At 38.3% G+C, this 26,388-nt stretch overlaps 1 protein-coding gene across 2 annotated transcripts in view; it reads left to right on the forward strand.

The window, feature by feature from the left end:
• Positions 1-26,388, forward strand: part of sgcd (sarcoglycan, delta (dystrophin-associated glycoprotein)) — a 547,041-nt gene that overhangs the window by 113,467 nt on the left and 407,186 nt on the right. Inside the window, exon 2 of one of the 2 annotated variants that reach the window (XM_051938031.1) lies at positions 7,621-7,720. The exons of the other annotated variant lie outside the window; for it this stretch is intronic. The gene's annotated coding sequence lies outside the window, so the exon portion shown is untranslated. The remainder of the gene's footprint in view (positions 1-7,620; positions 7,721-26,388) is intronic. 2 annotated transcript variants of the gene reach the window in all.

Here is a 26,388-nt window from a genome sequence, read left to right on the forward strand (position 1 = left end):
AAACAAAAAAAAAATTTTCACATAAATTGTGTCATTTTAAAAAAAAAAACAGACCTTATCTAAAATCATTCTTATGTTCCCTCCTCCTTTGCTATAAATCTACAAACCACACAATTTTGCATCATCTGTGACGACTATTGAACCTGAAACCTGGACTTTCCACATGGAGACATGAATTTTAACTCTAAATCAAATTGCAAACCATATATATGGTGCACTATTGGGTAAAAGTGGAGATATTTTGGACAGAAAAAACAGAAAAAGTCAAACATACTTGTTCTCTATGCTTCTCATTCTTCTGAATTTACATCTATGCTGCTTCTTCTTCCACAGATGTGGCTGTAATTTTGTATTGTTGTAGCCTAGCCGCGCTAGACCCATGTTCTGAAGACACAAGGGTCTAGGACTGCTCGACAGGGAGGGAGGCGGGCTAAAAGGTTGTCTTTCAAATCACTCTGCAGCAATTGGGTAGGTATACAACCAATCAACGCAACAAATAGGCTGACATAGTTCCTAGAGTGCCGGCGGATTGTGGCTAAGGCCCATTAGCTTCCCAACCAGCGGAGCCAACTGGTATATTAAGGATTTGCCATATCCTGTCAGCATAAGTCCAAATACGTCTTTCTTCTCAATGAAACACTTCAGTGCCGTCCTTTGTTTATCTTTCAAGTTGAATTTTAGCTTCAAATCTTTAAGGGCTGTGGCCAAAGCCGAGTCGAAAGATAACTGTTTATTGTGCGCCGGTTGTTTCTGTCAGAATCGTCACGCCTCTGTCGTCACTTAGTTACGCCCGCCTTCTGACTCTACACTTCATGGTGATTGGTCCGGCCAGTTTTAGGAGAATCCAGCCTCGAGCGTTATGGAGGGTAACTAGACCCACCCTGGCAGAGAATTAAATTTGTTGCCGTGGGTTGTGTAGCGCAGCTAGGCTAGTATTGTTGTCTTTTGTGTGGAAAAATCGAGATGTTCCGAGCTCAAACACACAAATTTAACTTTAAGTTAGCTACATGCTCGGATGCGATGAGAGAGTTTCTAGTTGCTTATGAGCGAGGTTTTTTACTCATTTGTAGCTGGTGGAGATAAAAACGGAGCCAAAAGTCATGTGAACATTATTCATGTTGATCCTTACATGCAGGATGCGTATTGACTATAACTGTTTTGGCCTTGGACCTGCATCTGAAAGCTGAACTTTTAACTCTTGATCAAACTGCAAACCGTATATGTGGTGCACTATAGAGTAAAAATGGAGATATTGTGGAGAAAAAGCCAGAAAAATTCAAACATACTTGTGTTCTATACTTCTTTCTTCCACAGATGTAGCTTTAATTTTGTGTTGAAAAATATGGATGTTTTCTAACAAATATAGAAAAATTGAAGCGCTTTGATACACGAATCTTTGCACTGTAACACTATTCATTTCCTGAGGCCTGCATCTTGGTAAAACCCCCTCTTTAAGTCGGCCACATTCTCGGATGTGATGGGAGAGTCGTGTTGGGACATAAAGGCTCCAGTGTGACCGGAGAAGAGGCCTTTTCATTTCTGTGCTGTGACTCCCATGAACACAGCGGCCGTTGGGGAAAAGGTCAGGGGGATTCTGTTGATATTCTGCGGCCGTGCGCTCTTTTTGGCCGGACACTTGACGACACAGCGAGCACTCGAGCTTGAAATGATGTTGCTTCCTGCGGCCAGGAGCTCCCCACGCCACGCAGCATATGCAGGACGCCATAAATCCTACGGCGTAAATAAAGACCTGCTCCGCTCCACCTCGTCTCACTCCTCTCTCTCTTTTTTTTTGCAGAAGCTGCTCTGTCCCTTCCCATTTTCCTTCCCTCTCATTTTTCTTTCTTGTGTTTACTCCTCGCTATCTCTTTCTTCCATTTTCTCCAGTGATGTAGCGGTAAACAAAAAAAGGTGTCTGATCCATAACCTTCAGAGTGTGATCTTCATCCGCTGGAGATGTCTGCGAATAACTTCCCCTCTGAGCTTTTCTATGAAACATGATCTTCATTTTCACACTTCCTGGTGGGTTGTTATGGAAAAGAAAGGGAAGGTAGATCTCATTTAGTCACAGTTGGACTTTATTAACTTCGCAGCGGGCAGTGACAGAGGTTTATCCTTTGACAGATTTTTTGAACGCTGCTTGCAGAGCCGGACCGCCCCCCCCTGTCCACACCACAAACACACACACTCACATATGCATTCCCTAATTACAGGCTTTACAACTCCCCCGCCGAGTCCGTGCACCATCCAGGCCCAGAAGGTGTTTCATTTTACTTCAGACGATGCTTCACTGTGTACAAATCATTATTTCTGCGACAGATAAGAGCAAAAGTTTTTCGTTTAACCGAGCAAAAAGCAACACTTTCTCTGAGAAGCTGGATTCATTGGAGTGCTGAGTGTTTGGCTATAGCAACAACTCTTATATGTCATCTTATCAGAGGTACAACTGATGATTTTTCTTTTTAATATCTCTATGGGGATGTAATGGTGTACAATCACCCAAAACCAAGGAACGTGGCAGAGTTATGTGACGATTGGTGAATGTTTGTTTATCTGTGGGGTTTGTCTGTGGTTTTATTCTTAGTATTTGTCATTTTTGCATCTTTTAAATGTCTCATATTGTAAGAATCCAATTACATTGTGTTTTCCTTGCTTTCTATTTCTCTGAGGTGTCAAATATAAACTGAAGATGCTTACTACTGCCATTATGCTAGCGTACCGTCAACAAGAAAGTCTCACAGTCAGCGGGGATTTTATGAAGTTTCGCTGCAGAAACTTGGTTACCAATAGTCATCTAGCTAAAAATGTTTAACGCTTACCGAGATGGACCAGTCAGAACGAGCACCAGGTTTATTTACCTTATATAGTTGCTTCTGCTAAACTTTAAAACATCTTAAAACTGTTCTGCTGGTGGCTGCAAGAGTGAACACAAGAGTCTGAGGGGGAAACTACGTTTTCTTGTCACCTGTAGAGCTTCAGTTCAGTTTAATCTCATCTGTGAGCTTCTGTCCTGCTCTCTGTGCTCACATAAACCACATTTTAGTTTGCTTACTTTATGCAACTGCTTTTGCTAGACTTTAAAATGTCTCTAAAAGTTCACCAAATGTTCTACTGTTGACTGCAAGAGTGAACACTAGAGTCTTCATGCACTCCAAGCAACGATTCTCCTTTATGTGGCTGCTTAAATTTCGTGTAAATAGCCAAAACTGTAGTTAGAAAACCATCTTCCACTGCTCCTCTACATTATTCTGCGTTCGTCTTACAGCGACCTCTATTCGATGACACCATATGTTCGTTATGCAGATTCTTTAACCTGTGTTGGGAGGGGAGTGTCCCAGCTTCTGGTCTTTTTCCAGGGACGAGGGATTTGCATTTTTGGCAAAATTTATTTATCAAGGCTTTACTTCCGAGCTCCTGTCTCTTAGCATCATTTCCATATCTCAACATTTATGTAACCTTCAGGCTGAAGGCTCCAGACTGAAAACGGCTCATTACTTGAGGTTAGTCTTTGAGCGCCTCTAGAATATACAAAACACGTCTTTTTAAAGGAGTTATAAGTATGTCAGCTGTGAAATTTGTGTGTTTTAAAAAGGAGTTTTGTCAGAGGAACATTTCTTCTCTCTCTCCAAACAGTAGATATCTACTTTTAGAATCAACTTTGAATGTCATTCAGGAGTTTGTTCTCGCTCAGTTGAAACACAGGATCCTCTCGGGAGCGTCGCGTTCAGGAAATGTGAAGTCAAAATATATCACTGGGCTGCTGCTTCACTTCAAAGCACCTCGCAACTTCAGAGATGACATTTCGGCACATACAGCTGCTTTTATGGGTTAAAAGTCTGACCTCGATTCGTGGATATCCGCTGTGAGGAACACAGAATATGATTACGAACACTAATGCCATAAAGACAGAAGATTTAATCAATTCAGTTCTTTTTTTGTAGCTAAGTTGCATCTTACAGCAATAAATTAAGTTTATCCTCCAAAATGTCCATGGGGACTAGTAACTGAGGGTCTCTACAGATCTAATTATGTCTCCAGTTTTGTCCAAAGTAACAAATAATCACACATGACTCAAAATCTATCCAAACCTAGATATGAATCGTCCAAAACTGCTCATAAACTGTCCAAAATGACTAATAACCTGTCTAAAATAATGTAAAAATGTGTACAAAGTTCTATGAAATTGTACAAAGCTGACAAAAAATTGATCCAGAGTAACAAAGTGTCAAAAATGGCTCAAAACTTGCCCAAACCTACTTAAGAATTGTCCAGAATAACTTGAAAACTCTCCATGATTACTTGAAACTAGTTCAAAATGACTCAAATTTAGTTTAAAATGGCAATAGAATGGTCAACAGAAAGACGTTTCGCCATGCTAAATGTGTCTTCCAACAACTTGCTCCTCTGTTTACTGTTTTTGAGCCATGCTGCATTTACTTTGTTGATCCAGTAGGTTTTTATTTCCCTCTGATGATCATTTTGGACAATTTTAAACAGATTTTGAGTCATTTTCAATATTTGTTGGACACAGTTTGAGACATTTTGGACAATGTCAGAGTCATTTTTAAAAGACATTCATGTTATGGACAAATCTTAAGAAATTTAGATGATTATTGATTCATTTTGGAAGAGTTTTTGGTTTATCAATCATTTTTGGACACACAGGATTCTCTCAGGAGCGCTGTGTTCAGGAAATGTGACGACATTTCGACACACATAGCTGCCTTTATGGGTTTAAAGTCTGGCCTCGGTTTGTGGACGTCTGCTGTGGAAATGTATATCTCAAGCTTGACAAACACATATTCAAAAAAGACAGAAGATTTAATCGATTCAGTTCTTTCTTTTTGGACAAGTTGCATCTTGTAGCAGTAAATTAAGTTTATTCTCCAAAATGTTTATGTAAACTAGTAACTTTGGGTATTTACAGCTCTACAGAGCCATAAACTGCAACCATATCCTTCAACTTGATTTCATTTCACCACTTACACCATCAAAACAAATCACATTTATCTGAACATACAGCTCCCGGACACGAAATCCAAGTCCAATATCATCCTAAAAGTAAGAAATGAAAGCCGCCCACACCTCCAAACGAGCTCTTTTCCACTGACTTGTTTTAAAAGCGGCAGCGTTGCATGTGTTTTTACAAATCCCATTACCCCACACACGAGGAACAATAATTGAGTACGTCGCCGATTATTACATTTCTGTGTTATGAAGGTGGTGGGAGATGTGTTCCATTGCACAAAAGTGCCGCATTAAAAATGTGATTTTACTCATCAGTGACTCGTAACCTTAATTGCCGACTTTCCATTATTAGGATGGCGTCCATTAACGCACTTGAAAGCTGAGTAGCTGGTTGAGAGCTGTTGAATGCAAACCTGAAACCTGATCTGAAGTCTGCGTCGTGGTCATGACTGCGATTTACAGCTGCAGACGGGTTGTTTTCCGACCAGTGTTATTAACATTCTATATGAAGAGAGGTGTATTTTCTCATTTTGATTTGAATGGTAGCAGAAATGGCACAACACCCTGAAACCTCAGTGGGGTTTTTTTGCTGTTTTTGTGGCATATGTCATAAAAAAATATCTGCTTTATTTTTGTATTTTCAAGCAAGATATATAAAATTACAGTGAATTTGACAAAAACACATGGAACATAAAGTGTCAGAAGACTTTCTCTATCAAAAGTCGATCAGAACAGTATGATGATGTTCTACAGAGGGAGGAGGTCAGGGTTGATGGATGGGTCAACAACCTGTGGATTTTAATAATAATGGCCCTCGTTTGTTGCTTGTTTTATACCAACAATCACAACTGGTTCCTCTCAACTAACACACCAGTCATTGTTGGTATTGTAACTGCCATTTTAACCACACTTTTTGCTTTAAGTTCAACTTAAACCCACAACATTTCAATAACAGTAACCGAGTATATTAGTACCACCAAATTGTTCAAAACAGGAATGCTGCTTTGTTGGTAGTGGAATCAGATTAATGTGATTACTTTTTATTCTTTTAACCCTCTGAACTCCAAAATATGATGACAGCTTGCATAAAGGCAGTTTTATAGAGAAATGAAACCATTTATCAGAGATAGAAACCATCAAAACAGAAAGAATGTTCAGATTACAACTAAATCTCAGCTGAAAATCATAATATTTCATCTAAATCACTTCATTCTACATTTACATTTTTTTCCAAAATTAAAACTCAAAAATAAACCAGATCAGATGAAAATCTAAAAATTCTGCACTTCCTGGCTCAACTGTGAAGCTGTTGGCAACTCTGCTGCAAAAACAATCAGTCATTTCTTCATGGAACTTGTCTAAACTGCAAGTTGTGTTTATACTTGAACAGATAGAAGACAAATTGAAACATAAATTAGACAAGTAAATAGTAAAATAACTGAGCTATGTAGAGCCACAATTTGTCAGTTTGCTATGATTTATGTCTTTCTAACTGTGTCTGAATGCACAGAAGACGTCTTAGTTTTCTCTACTTGTAGTCTTTCTAGTTTTTCTGTTTCTGTAGAGGTGCAGGACAAACCCACAGTGAGGAAAAATGTGTCAAAAAACATTCAGAAACTGCTGTTAATTTGGGGGGGCTTGTTAATTTTTTTGGTTTTATGCTTAAGTTCTGATAAATCTGCTCCAACTCAGTGCTGGTAGATGCAGTTTTATGTTCTTCAGAGAAGTAAACGTTGAAATTTAGTGTGCAGGGTATTTTGGAAAATCCATTGAAGACACTATGAGTAGTTTTTCATAAAGGATGTTTCTTCTGGGCATGAAATGAGGAAAAGCAGTGTAAAGAGTAAATAATGTAATAAGCTGGTTGAACTGTTGCTTCTAGAAGTTCAAGGTATTTGTTCTCAGATGTGGACGTGGTCGATTTCTTGGTTCCACTTGGAGCAGGAGCTTTCTGAGTCACTTCCATCAGATGTTTGATAGTCAAACCGTCCACAGTGAAAATGTTAAAAAAAAAAAAAAAAAAGTAAAGTCTCCTTCCTAACCTGCAGGTTTCTGGATGCCTCTGCGTCGTTTCTCAACCAGTCTGTGTTTGGTTTGTGTTCACATCTTCTGTCTCGGTGCCGCCGGTGCTTCAGTTTGATCCTGACACTCAAACACTCTTCAACCTGAAACTTTATTTTGGTTTATTTTGAAAAAAAAAACCTGACAATTTGTCTCGGTGCAACAAGATTGGCTGAATATTTGCCACCGTGTGCTTTTCTTCTTTTTTTAGGGGAGAGTAATCTTCCTGTCAGAATAAACAGACATTTAGAACAGCTGAATGCGCTTTGATTGAGGTATAATATCTTGATTTGAAAGAATGTTCCCCTGAAAACCCAAGGTGAGGATCCAGGTGTCTGCTGCCTCCTTTCAGCTTCCTAACTTGCGGTCTCATCGCAGAGGCAATTACCAACACGGAGAGTATGACAGGAACAGCAGAATGTGAGGAGCGGTGAATGGAATGTGACAGCACTGAATAAATTGCACCACTTAGCAGCCATTTCTACTTTCTGATGTGCGTATGTTACCGATGATTAGATGGCTACATTACTGCAGCCGAGCTATTATCCTCAAGTTTAACATCCCATTTTCCGTTTCTATCTTCCGTTTCAGTGGGTTTGTACAACGTTTGGGCAAGGAGGTGGAGAGTTGTCAGCAGCGGTGGCGGGTCGGAGAAACTCTGTTTGTTCCTCTTTACCAGGCAGGAAGGAAGGTAATTCATTTTTTTGTGTATATTATTATTCATTTCTGTCCGAGGTGGAGTTTTGCTTTTTAATTAATCCTGGCACTAAAAGTCACCAGGCTCCACTGAGCTGCTCTTGTTGGTTTTACTCACTACCACACTATTATAGAAACTTCATTTTCTAAAATAAAAACACAACCTTTCTTTATCAGTTGCAAATTTGCTCTAATAAGCAATTAACATACACAGCCAGTAAACACAGAAAAAGCTGCCTTATTTTGTATGATGTAACCACTAGTTTATGCTATATCATTTATTTGTGAGTCAATTTCTCTATTGACTTTTTGAATCTCATTTTTCCATTTTCCACGTGACATTTGGATGGTTTTAAGAAATTTACTCAAGAGTTACTTATTATCTTGTAATCCTGTCTTTTTAACCATTCTGGGCAAATTTAAAACTGTATAATACCCCTTTAAACCAAATTTTGTTCAGGAAACCAGAAATTTTAAGTTTCTGACTCAAGTTCAAACTTCCAATATGTTAAATCTTCTGCATTTCTGCGTTTCGCTAAGGTCCAGCTGACTTAAACTTCATCATCAGAGGTTTTATTTCTGATTTTGGAGGCTATGCGTGGACGTCTGTGTCGTTTAATTTAGTGTTTGGATGGCTGAAGTGTTTTTCATGGAATATTGTCAGCACTAAAGTAGGGCTGAGGAACACGGCTGAAACATTTATCAGTATAAAAGGTTTCATTTTTATTCATTATTGATCATTTCCAGTGACCTAATTTTTAATGTAGACCAGCAGCAAAAAGGTTTATTTCAAATTTAAACAATTTTAGGCTGGTTAAAAATGTAAATGTCATTTTTTTTTATGATGAACAGTTTTTGTGTGTTTTTTTTTTTTTTTTTTTTACAGAATTTTGTGTAAGATTATAAGCAAGTTCAGAAAACCTCACTTTAAATTCTGACCGTGTTAACAGTGAATGGCTATAAAAGAGGCGTTCAATGACCATGTAGGGTGTCGTTTTTTTGTCCACTTGGAAATTTGAAGCCATTTTGAAGGTTTAATTGGATTCAAGAAGTGATGCTTTATGGCACTTTTGGCTTGGATCAGCTCCACTTTCAGGGGATGTGATTGTTTGTTTTATGATCCAGTGAGGAAAGACTCCTGAAGTCCCTTCATGCAACTGAGCTTTCCGTTTATGTGCTTTCATGACTGATGCATTTAAAGGAAACTGTGGAATATTTTATCTTATAATTTACTTCTTGTCTCAGTGAAGTAGCCTGTATCAAAATACTGGACATGTGTCGAATGCATCTTTTGATGAAGACGGCCAGTCCAAAAAAAGTCACACTAATATTTTGTTGGGCTGTCTTTAGCTTTGACTACGGCACTCATTCATTGTGGAATCATTTCAATACGCTTTTGCAATGTCACAGCATTTATTTCTGTACAGAGATGCACTCATTTTTCACCAAGATCTTATATTGATGATGGGAGAGTCGGACAAAGTCTTCTCCAGAACATTTCAAAGATCCTCAGTTGTGCTGAAGTCTGGTCTCTGTTGAGGACAATCCAGATGTGAAAATGATGTGTCATGCTCCCTGATCCACTCATTCTCAGTGTGATCCCCATGAATCCTGACATCGTCATCTTGGAACATGTCCATGCCATCAGAGAAGAAAACCTCCACTGATGTAAAGACCTGGTCATTCAGTGTCTTCAGGTATCAGCTGACCTCATTCTTTGGGAACATAATGTTGGTGAACCTGACCAACCCCAGATCATAAGCCTAGAGCTACAGATGTTTAGTCCCAGTCCTTTGAGTTCCCTTCACATCATGCATGTGGAAATGTTCTTACTTCCACCATTAAACATCGCCATGAGTTCTACTGTTGATCTCTTGTGACATGATTTCACCAAAAGTTTAAGTGATCTCCGATTACGATCATCCAAGAGTTTGTTCCGACCACGTTTCTTCCTTGAAGATGATGGTTCTCCACCATCCTTCAGGTTTTAATAATGTGTTGGACAGTTCTTAACCTGATTTTACTAGTTTCGGAAATCTCCTTTGCTTGATGCAGGCCAGTAATTTGACCCTTCTGAAATAGATTAACATCCTTTCCATGACCACAGGATATGTCTTTCAACATGGTTGTTTAAGAAAGGAGAGGCTCCTCATTGCATTAGCTAGGGTTAAATAAGTTGTTGCAGATGAAACGTATTCATCACTGCAGTAATCATCCAATGGAAGGCTCTTATCTGTTTGATTAGTTAAATCCAGGTGGCGACTTTTTTTGGCCAGGCAGTGTATAACAACAGCTCCATGTCTGTCTCTGCATCTAAAAGAAAGAATAGTCACAATTTAAGTCTTATCTCTCCTTTGACTTGCAGTGATGATGTCAGTTGTGTTATGATGATGCTTTTCTTAGTAAGATGAGTCACCTGGACACCTGCATGTTTCTATTCTTGCGTCACGGCTCACTTTACAAATGAGTCATGGACTTCATTGTGTTGTCCTTGACTTGTGTAATTCGACGTATCCGTCCCTGTAATATAAAAAAGAAAAAAGACCGAGAACAGCGCTGCCTCTTTGTTGTATATCACATAAACTGCTTTTTAAGAAAGTTTCCATGCTGAATATGTTATGAAGTTTCCAGCCCACGGATATCTGGCAGTTCTGGCCTGCAGCCACTTTCACTTCTTTGTTTGAGGCGCTGCTCCTCGAGGTCATGAACCGAAATACCAAATACCGATAATAACAACCTAAAATTAAAGCTCACAGTCACGACTTATACCCTCAGTGCAATTGTTTGCTTTCAAAAAAATGTGAAAAACTGCTAAAATACTTTCTGATTGCATCTCAAAGTATGGACAGTTCAGTCTTCGTACAAAAGTGTCAGAGAAAGAAGAGATTTGAGCAGACTGGATGGGGCAAATTATGGGTAATTTGATCATATAATTGTTTTTTTTTTAGTTCAAAAGAATTAGAGCTACCCCCCCCCACACACACACACACACACACACACACACAAAAAAGCACCTTATCCTCATATTAACACTTGCTAAGGAGAAAGTGGCACATTTCAAACCCATCCTCAGCAGCCGCCTCCTCTCCACTACTTCCACTGTCTCTTCGAGATTTGAGATGTGTGGTGCCCAATTTGATGATGTAATTGTGGGGGTTTCAGCTCAAAAGAAGAAGACCACCCCCTCAAAAGCCCCTTATCCTCATGTTAAGGAGAAAGCGGCACATTTCAAACCCATCCTCAGCAGTCGGCCTCCTCCCCGCTCCTTCCACTGTCTCTCTTCGACCTCACAGTGAGGTTCCGTCTTTGTCTCCTTAAGCACCTTCAGCCTCAGTCGCCTCCCAGAGATCCAGTAAATCAGACTAACTGCTGTTTCAGTCCACCGCTTGAATCCACAAAATGCGACCGTGCCGAGGTGGTGAGAGGTGGCTGTGTGCATTAGTGGGCTGATGAATAGAAATTATGTTCCTGCACATATTTTTTTCTTTTGCCATACGTGTGGAGAGGCTGATAATGTCCCCATAATGAAAGCCGGTTCCGTCCGCTAACAGGATTAGAGCTGAGAAACGAACACGCAGCGTTTTCCTGCGAGGTGCTGAGGGTTCCTTTTTAACAAGCCTCCGTCTTTCAGTTCTTTTGTCTCATTGCTTTTTTTTGCAGATTGTCTGTGTTTTACTTTTTTTGTATTTGCAGAGTGCAACTGTGGCAGCAAATCTCCCCTCATGCAGTTATATCGAAGGAGATGCTGCCCTGCAAAAATGCAACAGCAAAAAAAATTACCTCTGAATTAGTTTATTTTCCAATTCCAGTCCTTAAAGCAGACAATTCTGGGATTTCTGTGCTGCTGAATGCTGATTAAAACTGCATTTCAGATCACAGCATCTTTAGCTTCATTTGCAATTTGCTGCATAAAATGCTCACCTTCATATTGCGTCTTAAGCTTCGACCGTTTTGCTCATATTTTCATCATAGTCTGTTGTAAAAAATGAGCTGTTTGCAAAGGATTGTGGGTCAGAATGGACAGAATGGAGCATTGGGATACAAACTGCAAAATGCAACTCGATGTAGCTGGATGTCCTGGTACTTTTGGGACAAACTACATGTTTCTTTGCAGACTATGTAGCAGTTGGATGTAGTAGGAGTATTGGAGAAGGCACCTATTTTGTTTGTATTTGACTGAATAATAGCTGAAGAAGCAGACGCATCTGTGTATTTCTGAATAATGTTGTGGTTGGGGGCATTTGAACACTGGAGTACAATTTCTTCAGTTATTACCACTCAGTGTTTTTTCTCTCAGCAAATAAATAATCTTCTTTGACTTGTTATTTTCTGTTGGGTGTTAAAAATGTCATAAACTGTGTACAAAATATAGATGTAGCCTCCTGTTCTGAGAGGTGAAGCCCTAAACCTGCATTATCTCTACCATCCAGCAGGGGGCGACTGCTCTGGTGAAATGTGATTGCATTGAAATCAATGACAAAATGAGGCTACTTCTTTCTTGATTTTTTTTTACCTTAGGAAACATTTTCCAAATTACTTTATGGCTTCAATCTTTAGTTTCAAATCTTTTTCAATATAAAAAGAGGCTCTGTTTATAAATTGTGATGTTATTTAGGGTAAAATAGATTATAAAGAAGTGCATGTTTGAGGGGGATGTGTCGTATTATTGTTTTTTCAGTCAGAAGAAACCAAAAACCAAACAGTTACAGCTAAAATGCCAACTACTAAATGGTAGCCAACAAACTTCTAATACTAATTGGTGATGTTACCATGGCTACGTTCCTTTCTATTTGATAATGGTTTGATTCAGAAGCTTAATTTCATATAAGAATCATTAGTTTAATCTTTTTTAAACCATTTTAGCTGCGTGATATTAGATTTCAAAGTGAAAATTCACTTCTCCTTTTACTTTCCATTAAATATTCTCAGTTTTATTAGATTAAATGCCAGATGGAATTTTTCATTTTCAGCTTTTGCTCTAATTTTCTGCAAATGTCTCCGACTTCTGCAGAGCCTTAAAGCTAAAGCACGAGTTCTTAAAACTCATGTACAATATACATGTTTAGAGGGTTTTTGTTACTAGCTGTGTGTCTATAATGTATTTTATGTGTATTTTGTAGCATCATTTTAGATAATGGTAACAGAAAAATGCAAAGACATACAAAGTAGTTTTGACGGTTTGTGGAAAGCATAGTTTTTAAGAATTCATGGAAGCTGGAAACACTTTTTTCAGTTAAATTTCTAACCTAGTTAATGTTTAGTTTATGGACCTGAGTGGATTTTTCTGCTTGTTGAAATGAGTTGACAAGATTTTTGTCCATTTTTCTCTTGCAGAAGGACAAAATTCTATTTGTTTCTTCTTCTTTGAGTTTTCTATTTTATTTTATAACAGTTTGAAAAACTGGTTTTCTTTCCTGCTTCTTCAACTGTTTTTACAATAGCGTGATGTTGCCTTCACTGCCACTTTCTGATGACGTAACAAAGCCTCGTTCATTCATATTTTCTTCTTTTTTATCCAAAGTTCACCTGAAGTTTCACAATCATATGGAAACAAGGCGACACTAATTAGGCTGCTGAAACTTCATGTTCTGTGTATTTTTGCACAGAAGCAGAATTGTGGATTTTATTCTTCATTTTTTACATTGTAATGTTCGATGCCCGATTCGACGGCCGCAGAGCAGCTCTGTCAGACAGGGGACTGAAAAGGTGCATTTAACTGCATTCAGATCTCATTTTGGGTTCACGGCGACACATTTTATTCACTCACAGCCTCTGTTTATTCCGCCCTCCTTTCTTTCTCTCCAACTCACTAATTACCTTTGGTTTTAAGCAGCTTCATTAATTCTGCGGTAACGACGCCGCGCTGACCACAGTACCTGACAGTAATTCATAATTAACACATGCTGCTTCCAGTCTCCAGGTAAATTATGCAGGGAAGTGCACAGGAGCTGCCGGTGACATCGGTGGAATAAAAAGGCTGATTTTTGAAGCAATCACCTGTGAAAGAGAGCAAAGTCATGATGTCAGCAGATATGTGATGGGCACAGAAGTCACTTTTTGACTGGACTAAAGTCACCTGAGTTTAGAAAACCACAGTTTTTATTTTGCTTGTGCAGTTCTAAAGGTCAAATCTATTTTCTGAAATGCATGTATGCAGAGAATGCCTTGTATTCAGCTCTAAAGTGGTGTGATAATGTACATTTTTAGCAGCTCACCACTAACTGTCCACCTGCTGCTCCGCTTTCACGCCAGGTTTTACAATCGTCTCCTCCTCAGAGCCAGGAGCTTTGATCTCTTTCTTTTTTATCTTCTTGAAAGGATTTTATTCTCAGTAAGTCTCGTTCTGAGTCTGTGTCAACGAGGATTTCTAGAATGTCCAAAAATCAGCTCCTCGGTCCGTTAGACAAAAGAGTTATTTTCAGAAAGGTGCGTTTAGAAACTGTGACCCAAATACAGCTGGCAGCAGGCGTGTTTCAACCTTCTGGACTCTAGTTTTTTACTTTCCGTCACATTTTTCCTCACTGTAGGTTCACTCTTTCCATGGTTTAAATTTGACTTTTTTTTAAAGACAACATGCCTCTCAAACCCACTGCAGGGTTTTGGGGTTCACAAACAAAAATTTAGATCCTGAAATTCCTGCATTTTCACGAAACAGTGCAGCTTAAAACTGACAAAACGGAGAACGTGCAGCAGTTTGTGTGTGTATGTACAGTTTAAAAAATGGAGAATTTCAGTGATCTTGCCTCTCTGAGCGATGCCACGGTGGCCTGTAACTCTCTGGATTCATTCTAATGCAAACTTTGGTCCAAAAGTTACATTTCCTTCTTTGAAACTATTTACATGTAAGTTTTACATTGTTGATGTGTTTGAACTTTGTTTACTTTGTCTGATGTCCTTGGGTGTTTTGAAAGGCACCTATAAATAAACTGTGTTATTATTGTAATAAAAGATGCTCACTAACGAGGCTAATCCCTTTCATGTCTGGGATTTCCAGGTTATTGGAACCTGTTAATGAACTTATAAAGAAAATATCTGGTGTAAACATTTAGTTTAAATGCAAAGCTATGTATTTGAGCCATGCATTGTTTGAAATTTGTATTATTAATGACAATAATTTATTGTTAATACGTTATACATGAGGTCTACAATATGGAAAAATTGCCATTTTCCCTTAGAGTGCAAAAAAAAGATCGATAAGATCTGGACTAAACAGACTGAGAATGTAAAACTAATGAGGTCCCATTTCACTTGAAGCTAACTGTAAATAGATGCAACAAACTGTCTTGTTCTGCTGTTCTTATGCAGTGACAAAAGATTGATTCAGAAAATGGAAATATTGGAAAAGCAATAAGGTCTTTTGTGTTGTGAATGCAGTATGCACTGGAAATTGAAATAACTTGCTTTCTCAATTTGAACAAAAAGAAAAAAACAACAAAAAAAGAGGCCAGAATGCCTTCACTGACTCACTTCTTTTCTAACTTTCCTGGCGTCTAAAATAAACATACATTTCTTTTTTCCATACGGTGGCTGATTTCCTCCACTGGATAGTTATTCAAATGATGGGCGGTTTGAGTTATGGGCTCTTTTCTCTTCGAACAGTGAACTCTTTGAACGGACTCCTGACAGAGATGGAGCGCAGGAATAATTGTTTCATTGCTCCGTTTGAAGCGGGCCCATCCATCAGGCCGCCGTGTGTCCTGCGGTGAATGTGTATAATGTATCCATGACGACGGGTTTGATGAGAAATGGATGTGTGTGCAGCGCTGCATTGAGTTGCATGGAATTTTTCTCCCATCATATACGAAGGCAATGAAGCATAAAGAGCTTTTTTTTCAGCAGGAGCTTCACAGGGAGGCTGCTTTACATAACCTTACAATGCTCAATTTCGACTTTGTGGGAGATTCGTGCAAACACATGCAAGCAGTGAAGATTTGATCTAAAAGTTAATGAATGAGCAGGTAGGCCTTTGTTCCATTTGAATAGCAGTTATGATGAATCTAAAACCTTTTGGAAGCGTCAACTCAAAAAATGTCTCCAAAGTGACAAAACACATCCAAAATGATTGAAAAAAAAACAGTCAAAATGACATAAATTCTTCCAGAATTAATCAATATTCATCGAAGTGTCTTCAAATTTGTCCATAATAACATGGATCTCTCACAAACTGCCCAAATGTGTACAAAATGTGTTAAAAATGACTCAAAAACCTGCTTAAAATTGTCCAAAATAATTATCAGTCTACTGGATCAACAAAGTAAATGCAGCATGGCTCAGAAACAGAGGAGCAGGTTGTTGGAAGATACATTCAGCATGGTGAAACATCTTTCTGTTGTCTATTCTATTGTCATTTTAAACTAAATTGGAGTCATTTTGAACTAGTTTCAAGTAATCATGGAGAGTTTTCAAGTTATTTAGGACAATTATTATGTAGGTTTGGACAAGTTTTGAATCATTTTTGACACTTTTTGTTACTTTAGACCAAATTTCTGTCAGTTTTGTACAATTTCATATAACTTTGTATACATTTTTACATTATTTCAGACAGGTTATTAGTCATTTTGGACAGTTTTTGGGCTGCTTTGGACAATTAATATGTAGGTTTGGATAGAGTTTGAGTCCTCTGTGACATTTTTTGTTACTTTGGACAAAATTTGAGTAATTTTGGACAATTTTATACTGAATAAAGTGCAGCATGGCTAAGGAACATTAAACAGAGGCGCAAGTTGTTGGAAGACACATTCAGCATGGTGAAACATCTTTCTAGAGTCGATATGTTGAGTAGAAAAAAATCTAGTTTGTCAAAGTTTTATAAATGCAAAGAGCGGCTAGCCAAGTATCATATCAATAGCTGATATGCTAATTTTGTATTTTTGTGGCTTTATGACATGTTCTGCTGCAAAAAGACATTTCTGAGTTCTACCTACTTCTTCATGGTTTCCAAAGAGGTGCAGGATTTTATTTTGCAGTGAAAAATGAGTCCACATTGAGTTAAAACGTGACCAGAGCCTTGTAGTTCATCCAGGAGTAGCTTGAATTTTTTTTTAAAAAAGCTGTGCTGAACAGACAAACAAACTGCTGCCAACATTTGAGGTGCGTCGGCTTGGGTTCCAGATGGGAACGGCACTGAAAGTATTCACCAGTCAACAGGCTCATAGCAGCAGATCTCATCAGATACTGACCCACTTCCCACTTTAAATATATCAAACGCTCCCCTCGACGGAAGTGAGCGTCGCCTTCCGCTAATTAATCAGCCTCACATTCTCTCTATTTACTGAAATGAAGTTTCCGTGTCAGAAACAGCTTCATAGTGGAGCCGGCTCGGATTTAATGAGCGCACTGGCGGAATAATTTTCAGGTTTTCAGACTCATACTGTCTGTGCCGTTATTTCTTGAGACAGAGTGAAATCGAAAAGGTCAGAGGTCAGACAAACCGCAGACAGATCAAACAGATAAATCCAAAAATCAAAACCAAAATTATGGCGGACATGTGACGAGAATAAGTTTCAGGGAATCAGGAGAGTTTGGCTCAGAGAGGATTTAACAGAGATGTGTTCAGACACTTTTAGTCGCTGATATGAAGTGAATCTGAGACTGTTTTGCAGAGCTGGATGTGTGAGGGCAGCTGGAGGGCAGGTATGAGGTGGTTTTTAGAGCATTTCAAAGACAAAAAAACATGTGCTCTGTGTTCTTATCTAACAGTGTTTACATTGTATTTCCAGAAAAACAGAACCAGTTACACATTTTTAGCTCTTTATGATGCACTTTTTCTTCTCCCGTCGGTGTGGAGCAGCCATTATGTAGCCCAGTGCTCACATAATGACTGTGTTCAGTTTGTGTCATAAAAGCTGCAGAAACTGTAGGTAAACTCTGTTTTCTGTTGTCACAGATGTACGCTGTCAGATTGAATAATTGTCTTTACTTTGTTCCAGGAAACTATTTTCCGAGCCCAGTCCCATCAAGGCTTCCCGTAATGTTGGTTTTGGAGAAAACAAAATGATATCAGACCAGCTCACAGGAACATTTAGCTTTAAATATCGTCCTTTTTCAAAGAAGGGCATTGGACTTTGCTTGGAGAAATGGCAATTACAGTAGATTTATCCATTGGGTTGGTCCATGTGTCGCTTTACTGCAAAAATACTTAAATTTAACGCTAAACTTTGAACATATGTTGCACTTAAAACAAACCAACATGGCTGCCAGAGACGAATAAGTGAATATAACTTGATGAAATATCTTAAAATAAGTCGTTATAGAATGCAGGACTAATTTCAAACAATCTGGCTAATCCAAAAGAAGATTGTAGATGGTTAAGCCCCTGAACTCCAAGTAGTTTCTGGGTGTTTAAAGTCACATTTTTGCTCACTATGGGCTCATTTTTCACTGCAGTATAAAGTCCAGCGCCTCTACAGAAGCAGAACAACCAGGATTAGAAGGTGCAAGAACTTCAACTTGTCTGTTGTGCAGGAAAACCCAGCTGTAATGACATAAATCATCAAAAATGTCAAACAAAAGTTGAATTTCTTAAATTATTAATGTTACAGTAACAGAAAAAAACTGAATCAACATCAGACATTTTTACTGCTGTCCTCAGGTTTAATATTGGATTTTTTTCTTCAGTTTACATGAACATGTGAGTCTGTCTATAGATGTTTTACTACAAACAGTTCTGATTTGTTTCCATAATTGTTCCCACTATGCTTTGAACAAACAAAAAGTCAAATTCATGTCTAATTATTATCTATGAATTGTTGCTTGCAGCTGCATTGTTTGTCCAAACTGTTTATTTTTGGTGATTTCTTTTTAAATATGAGTCATTCAGAATAAAGAAATTTCAATGAAATATCCTGATTTAAAACTTGGGTTTTGCTACAATTTTCATTGGGAAGACACGCCAAAGATACACAGTTCAAGGACCACCTGAGAGATGAAAATTCAACTATTTTTGGTCAATTTTTTCAATTTCTGGCTCTAAATGGTGTCAGTTGTGCCAATTATTGTCTTTTTTTCCAACCCTCCAACGGGTTTTGAGGTTCAGAGGGTAAAAATAACTTCAGTTAAGTCAAATGATGTCTTAAAGAGAACCTAGAAAATCCATTTATGCTAAAAGCGAGACCAACTAGACTTTTAAACCTGAATTCAACAGGATTGCACTTGGATAAATCTGCAGTTTTTGCCATGTTCAGTGCAGATCAAGATGCTCACTGCTACTGTTCACGTTTTATCCAACACATGAGAACTGTCATGAGCCATCGTGTTGTCATTGCTCAGCCGCTTGGTCCATGGTAAAGTGTATCATTCAAACTGATGTAAGATTTCAGTGAATATTTAATGTTTTAGATGATAAAATCCAAAGTTTTAAGTTGTTGCTTCTTGTGTTGCAGAACGGATCATGAAGCTGGTGTTTAAGTGTCATGATGGTCGATTGTTATCCTGACTTTGGGTTTGGTTTCTCTTAAAAACAGGATTCTACCACACATCCTAGTTCATTCCAATCAAACGTCCCCATCTTTGCTCCTTCTAATGACACCCTCAAGTAAAATATTTTGTTGAGGACATCACCTGGCGACAGACTCATGATATTCAGTCTTGTTTCCAGGCTCAGGCAGTTTGAATCTGCTGTACCTCTGCTGTTGCTAATAACAGAATAAATAGACTCCACACCAACACTACCACCGCTGCTGCTGCTGCTACTGCTAGGATCATCATTCCAACCAGGTAGTGAATTAAATGAGTCCACAATTTGTTATTCAGCAGCTCGGTGCATTCTAATTCAGCGCCGTCCTCTTGCTAGCAGTGCTGAGAGTTTGTTGACAAGATGAGGACACCAAAGGTCGATGTTGGTCTTTCTGCCTCTTTGCGTGAGAAGTTCTCCCTCCCTGAACTAGATTACACCATAAATCAGCGGCCGGCAGTATAAGCCAGTCAGTAATCCAGCCAGCAGGGACGCTGCTGTGATTGTGTAGCTGTTGTGTACGTCTCAGTGCATGTGAATGTGTGTCTGTGATAGCAATTGGACATATGTGCTGATATCTGCTTCAGTTGCTCTGACTTGTTGTGGAAGACCACTGGTTTCTGTGTTTAATGCTATAAATTCTGCTCCTATTTCGCTTTTATTCAACCCAAATTACCTCGAGGAGTCGTTCCGCACTTCTAGTCCGAGCTGCATGCAAATGGATGTTTACTGAATTAAAACAAGGAGGAGAATGGATGAGAAAGACAGAAGGTAAAGGAAGATGCTGCACACTCATTCACAATGTGAGTGGTCACAAATGTGCCATAACCTGCAGATACACGATGCACAGTTTGTTCAGCAAAACATTACAGGTTTTGCATCTGCTTTAGTTAAATCATTCCTTTACACTCCAGTTTTAAATACAAATCAAGGTTATTTGCACAAAAAATGTTGGAGCAATGATGACCTCATTAAACCAGTGCAAACTTAGCTTTAGTGATTCTGTGGTAGTGTTTTGGTGATTGTGTCCTTATCGACTTTAACTTGTTCTGTTTGTTAAATAACTGAACCAACCCTGAGGATTTAGGTGCCATAGGAACCACATGGAAGGAACAATGTGTAGGATTTATTGGTGTCGAGCAACCAATTGAACATTTCTTCCTTTTGAAGGTGTAGGAAAACCTACTATGACTTCCACTTACGCTTCATTTCCACACAGCTCTGTGTTCGTACACGAATCAACCGGAACTCCATTCATTCCTATGAGAACCTCTGTAATCTCCACCGCACTTGTCAAACTCCTCCTTTTGTTATTTCCAGGTCCAGAATTTACCTCAAGTACATTGAAATATTTAAACATTTGCAATAGATTACAACGACATGAAACTTTGTGCAGCAGGAAGTTGCACAGTGGGCTGCTTGGCTTATTTTTTGGAAAAAATGTAATATCTTGGCTAAAAATCATCCCCTGGTAGTGATTGAGGGCTCATTTCAACCGCAATATACTTGGGAATACATCTAAAAAGATGTGTTTAAATTATATTAAAAAGTTAAGGCTGCAGGGAGATTTTTCTAGACATAAGTGTCGGGTTCCACCGATGGAATTTGGTGATTAAACGTAAATTTGAAAGGCGAGACATGATATTGCCTTCAAATGTTTTATTAACTAATTCTATGCAGAGTAAATGACTACTTTACAAAAAACATAACAGTGAAACATGAAGTTAGTTATCCTCCATAGGCCTATCATAACACAGGACATAAAGGCTTTTCTCTGAACTTAACCATGTAACCTAATGAATTATTCACAAAGATATTACTTAAACTACATAATGTCACGTTCATTGGGTGTTTATCTCTGTTGGAAAATTTCCCACTGCTAATACTTACTATGAACAGAATACCATCTTTTACTATGATCCATGCAGTACAAGTAAAGATAAGTGCATTTTGGTTCTCTAAACCAAAACTAGTTCTGCAAGCTATTTCACTGCTCTATGTAGTTTTGTTTTAATGAGAAATACAAAAATGTGAATCCTTAAAAAGAAAAATTGTGACAAAAAAATGGAAAAATCGACCAAATTTTTAATGAAATCTGCCCTAAATTGATGCCTTAAATGACCATTTTCAAAATTTGAAGGCAGTTGTTACACTTAGAGACATCTAGAAGTCTTTTTATACTGCAAAGTATGTGTATATTAGAAGTACTACTTACAATTTGGATACATACGTGTTAACATCAATCGCCCAAGGTCCACACAGGGGAACTTAGACTTTCTTCAGCAAAATTTGATCTGTGAGAGTTGCCATAAGCCAGATTTTCTGACACTTGTATTTTTCAACACCTGACATCCTATTCTTTCAGAAAATATATCCTTTCCCATATCTGGCTTATGGCAAGTGAAAATATTCTGGGTGGTTCATGAAAATAGTCTCAGAAAAAAAAAGTGAAAATTTACTATATTTTTTCAAACTTTGCAGAAATCTTCTAAATTTAAGCAATTAAGAAAATTTGGAGCAGGTAAACCTGAATATTGATAAAATGTCAGGTAAAAATGATTAATTTCTCAAAAAGAAATAGAATGAAAAGCTCAAATATCAATTTTTTTTATGCCTGTGGAATGTGTCATTTCCTGAGATTCAAACTGGCCTAACTTTTTAAAGAATAGACCGTTTGACTTGATTTTTTTTTTTTTTAAACTGGATTTTTATTCTACTATAAGAAAAACAAAAATAAAAGCAATTTGGAGGGGGTCAAATTTTCTAGATTTCCAGGTCCCAGCCCACTGTGAGTTGGTAAAATGAATCAAATCGTGCATTTTTTAAATTATAACAGTAACTCGTTTAGGTGCTTTGACACATGCTGAAAATATAATTTAGCGAACATGCTTTTCACCTGTTTGTGATGACAGTCAAGTTGTGCAGATGTATGATTACAAAAATAATTAGTTTAGCTAGATTAGCACATGCTAGCTGTGTAATATACACACTTACTGTAGGAGTACATTCATCCTGTAGCAAAATATTTCACCAAACTGACTCCACATGTGGCAGAATAATTTCCTGTCTTACTCCTCTACATGTTTTATTGGTTCTGTTTTAGTGCTTCATACATATATTCCACAAGACTACAAAAGCTTTGCTCATACTTCAGCAGTGAATTTCTAAGTTGAACACCAGGGAGAACAGTCTGTATACTATTCAGATTTATTATTTATCTCAGGATCTTGCTGTATGAGCTCCATACACTTGTGGTTGGGTTATACTAGGAAATAAGACCTCCACAGTGTTTCGAACGCCCACATTTCCCCCTCATGGGTTAAAAGCTGGCAGCCACAGAGTGTGGGAGACTTTATATTGTTTAAATAGAATGCACATTCTCAGACAGTCTCCCCCAGAAGGAGTTCATAGTGCTAAACTCGGTTGTTCACAAGAAAAGCACCACAAATAGCAGGAGAAAGAAAAGAAAGCCATAGATAGAAGTTCAAACTGTGCTCACTTTCTCCTGTAAGGGCGTGGAGTGGGTGTAAATGTCAAATCGTTGGTACAACACAGGCCACCTGATCTGTGGTTGGGGGAAGAGGGTTTTCTGAAGCAGTGATGATGCTATAAATAAGCAGGAACCTCTTGGGCTGACTGAAGTGTCAAAAGCTGCACTTCCTCGACTGGTCAAAAGCAGCTGAATCAGTTACTGATCTCACGTAGCTGGACTTATCTCCACAGAGCTGTGAGAATGTTCTATCTGCACCTCATCATCAATCTGCTAAAGTGGGAAACCTGCTTGACTGCTGTTAAGCTGAGCATGTAGCGATGATGCTCCTGTAAACTAGTGACAGAATGGTTTTGGTGAAATATTTGCTTCAAGGGAGCTGAGCGCTGCCGCTGAAAAAGAGCGAATCAAGACTTCCTTATTGCACAGTCCAAGACTTGTTGAAAAACTGATCCACAGCGATAGTGGACGTTTAGGAGAAAACTTCATGAAATGTTTAGTATAGACGTAGATGTTGAAATCTACCAACTTTACAAAAGCTGATTTGGTCTCAGGAGCTAATGTCCTCATTCAATGACAAGTATAGGACATGATCATGTATATTTAACCCACCTGAAGTGCATGAAGGCTTTAAGTTTATGCATAATCAAAGTTGTGGTAGCTTTGAGTGACAGGTGGATGCTCCCCTGAGATCCAGTCTTTCTCTACCTCTTTGATTATTTTTGTTTTTGATTATTAGCTGGTGTTTTGGAGAATTCAGGCACTGCCAACACTGGTCTTTAAAACTACTGCTCAGGAAACCTGTGGGTGCAATCACAGAGGGTCCATCCATCTTTTGATATAATCAGTGGTGGTAACATGCAGGACTTAATCCACATGTGTAGTTATGGCATGATTTTGATAAATAAGTTACCTGTCAGTCCCGTGATCCAAGTTTCTGATGTTGACAGAACATTATTAACACAGGATGAGAGAAATGGATTATTTTTGGCTTTCTAATGTACTGAGTAAATGTACCAATTAAAGTATTTTAACCAATAAGACAGCTTTATTTGTATAACACATTTCATATACTGGACAAATCAAAGCGCTTCACAACACAATCAAAACACAATAATGGACACGGATTTATAACTTTAAATCCTCAACTGAAATTCAGACAAAAAAAGGCATTGATCAAACGGTTATCTAAAAGGACTTTTTGTGTCATTACAAGGTACAAAAGGTAGAAATGAAAAGCTAAAGGAACAGCAAGGACATATGTGTCAGAAAATGTATTGTAGATCAACTGCAGTACCTGGTTGTTTGATTTTTGTGATTTTGTGATTTTTTTCTCAGTTGTGTTGTGTTTGAATTTTAAGTGCTGATGTTTTCAGTATTTATGTGGCCAAGAACATTGTGGGTGGTTTAGCTAGCAAAGGGCAAACATGACAGAGACTTTTGTCGCCGTTAATGTCTTCTGGTCATGGCAAAGAGTAAGCTGAACTTAACCTCTGCAGCATTTCTGTAGTTGTAGGTGCACAAAAGGTGGGAAATTAATCTACGATAACATTCTCAGATTACCAATCAGTCAATAGCTGTTGTATAGATTGTTTCATTATATGTGCTTTTTACTTAATCTGCTCCTGAAGTTTCTCTTGTCCAAGAGTTAATAGTATCTGCCTGTGGTTGATACTACCACAGGCTGAGAATTCAGAAAAACATAATAATTGTAACAATAATTTATATATTGATTGATAATGCGGCCAACTGTTGGTTTCGAAAACTGTTCAAATTTGCATGCTTTCTTTTGAGGAACCCAAACTGCAGGTGTGGACGCAAAAGAGGACTGACAGTAAAAGATTATATACAAAAACTTATTCTCCTCAAGTGTGCAAATGTAGGAATAAAGCTCAACAAACAGCAGAGTGGAAAAGAGAAGAACAAAGCAAACAGTTCAAATGAGAACCAGTGCTTTTAAAGCCAAGAATGACGTGAAATATTCAGCTCATGTTCAAAGCGGTCGTTACAGTGAAACCTTTAATCTGCCGTCACGTTGCACGCTTTGAAACGAACACCCCTCTGTCTGTACAGTCCGACTGTCAATTGTAATTCTGCGAACAGCAGAAAGACATCACTTTAAATTAAAAATCTGCTGTGCCACCCTTTTTTTGTGGTCATGATGTAATTACAATAAAATACAGCCTGATGTAGTCCAGTGACAGAATTTTAATAGAGCAATTACAATCTGATTTCTGCAGATGAAATGGCCGTCATCTTATTAACAGTCATACTTAAGAACTGTGTCATTCCACAGATTTAATATCTCTGAAGGAAAAAACAAAACTGTGTAGCTCCCTGTCATTATGGTACACCAAGAAACATTAGGGAAAAAAGGCAAAGCAACAGTATTATAGGAGTCTGATTCGTTTATGATACAAAAGAGGTAATATTTCACAGTTAAAGGAAACCGATACCACTGTGGCCTAATGAGAAGATGAAAGCGAGCGGCCAGCGTCACCTCATCCAACCGTGTCCTCCAGGAAATGAATATTCATGAGAGTATAATTGCAGAGTATTAAGAGATGGAGCAGACATTCTTGTTAAATTCATTATAGCTGAATGTTCATTGCAGTGGAACAAAAGAGCTGCTGTAGCGTTCATCACATCACCTGAGCAGCTTCACGAGTTTCAGTGAAATTCTGATTTGACTGCGGTCGAATGGAGTTTTCATGCATTTTCAGCAAGTTTGTTCTAATTTAAAGTCAGAATCATGACTGATATGAGCTCCAGTGAGTCTAATTTTGGGTTCAGATCAAAGGATTCACTCACTGAGCTCTTTATTAGGAACTCCTGCAATTATCTGGTTGGCAAATCGCATATCAGCAGAGCAGCGAGTGAAATCTAGCAGAAAACTGAAGCTACGGTGGACACAAGCTTTCACAAACTGAAAATGTCCGCTGAGGTGGTTTTCTTGACTCAATCTGAGCTCCTCAACATCAATCAGTCGTCTTTTGAATGCAACAGCTGGTTCCATGTACCTGATGGTGGGTTCAATGACCTCCCGAGATTATAGATTGGAATCTAGAATCCTTTAGGAATAGTAGTAGAAGGGGGGATTTTCAGCAAACATGCACAGCAGCTGAAAAATTATGGCAGCACTGTGCAAGAAATGGGTCCAAACTATTGTTAATTTTCATCGCATAAAGAGTTGTGGCTCATTTGAGAGCAAAAAGAAGCCAGAACCAGCATTAACAGACTTTATCCAGCAAAGTCTTTGGTGAGTCTCTTTCCAGATCTTTAGAAGATTGGATTTTTGAGAGAGAATGTTTTCAAAATGGTTACATATCTAAGAAAGAAGAGGAAAAAATGTACATCCTTCTCATTCCAGTTTCTCAAAAATTATATTCCCATGCAACTAAATTGGGTTTTCAGTAACGTTTCGAGGAAAACAAATTTTGTTTCTTGTCAGGTTATGTTCACTTGTGTTGCTGCTTTTCAGCCAATAAATCATGTTTTATTTGGAGCTGAAGCTTCAAACATGTTAAGAAAGTGTCGTGTTTTAACTCAATGACATTTTCCAAACCCTTACAAGGAATTATTGGTTAATCGATTGCAATAATACTTTAACCACTGAGGCAGAAAGTGAAGAACATACATGTCAAAAAATGTTTTGTAATTGAGCTTTAGTAGTTGTTTTGCATCACCAGGTGGACAGAGCATTTTAGGGTTTTTCTAGCAA

This window comes from Acanthochromis polyacanthus, chromosome 17 (assembly GCF_021347895.1).
Source record: "Acanthochromis polyacanthus isolate Apoly-LR-REF ecotype Palm Island chromosome 17, KAUST_Apoly_ChrSc, whole genome shotgun sequence".
Taxonomy (NCBI): Eukaryota; Metazoa; Chordata; class Actinopteri; family Pomacentridae; genus Acanthochromis; species Acanthochromis polyacanthus.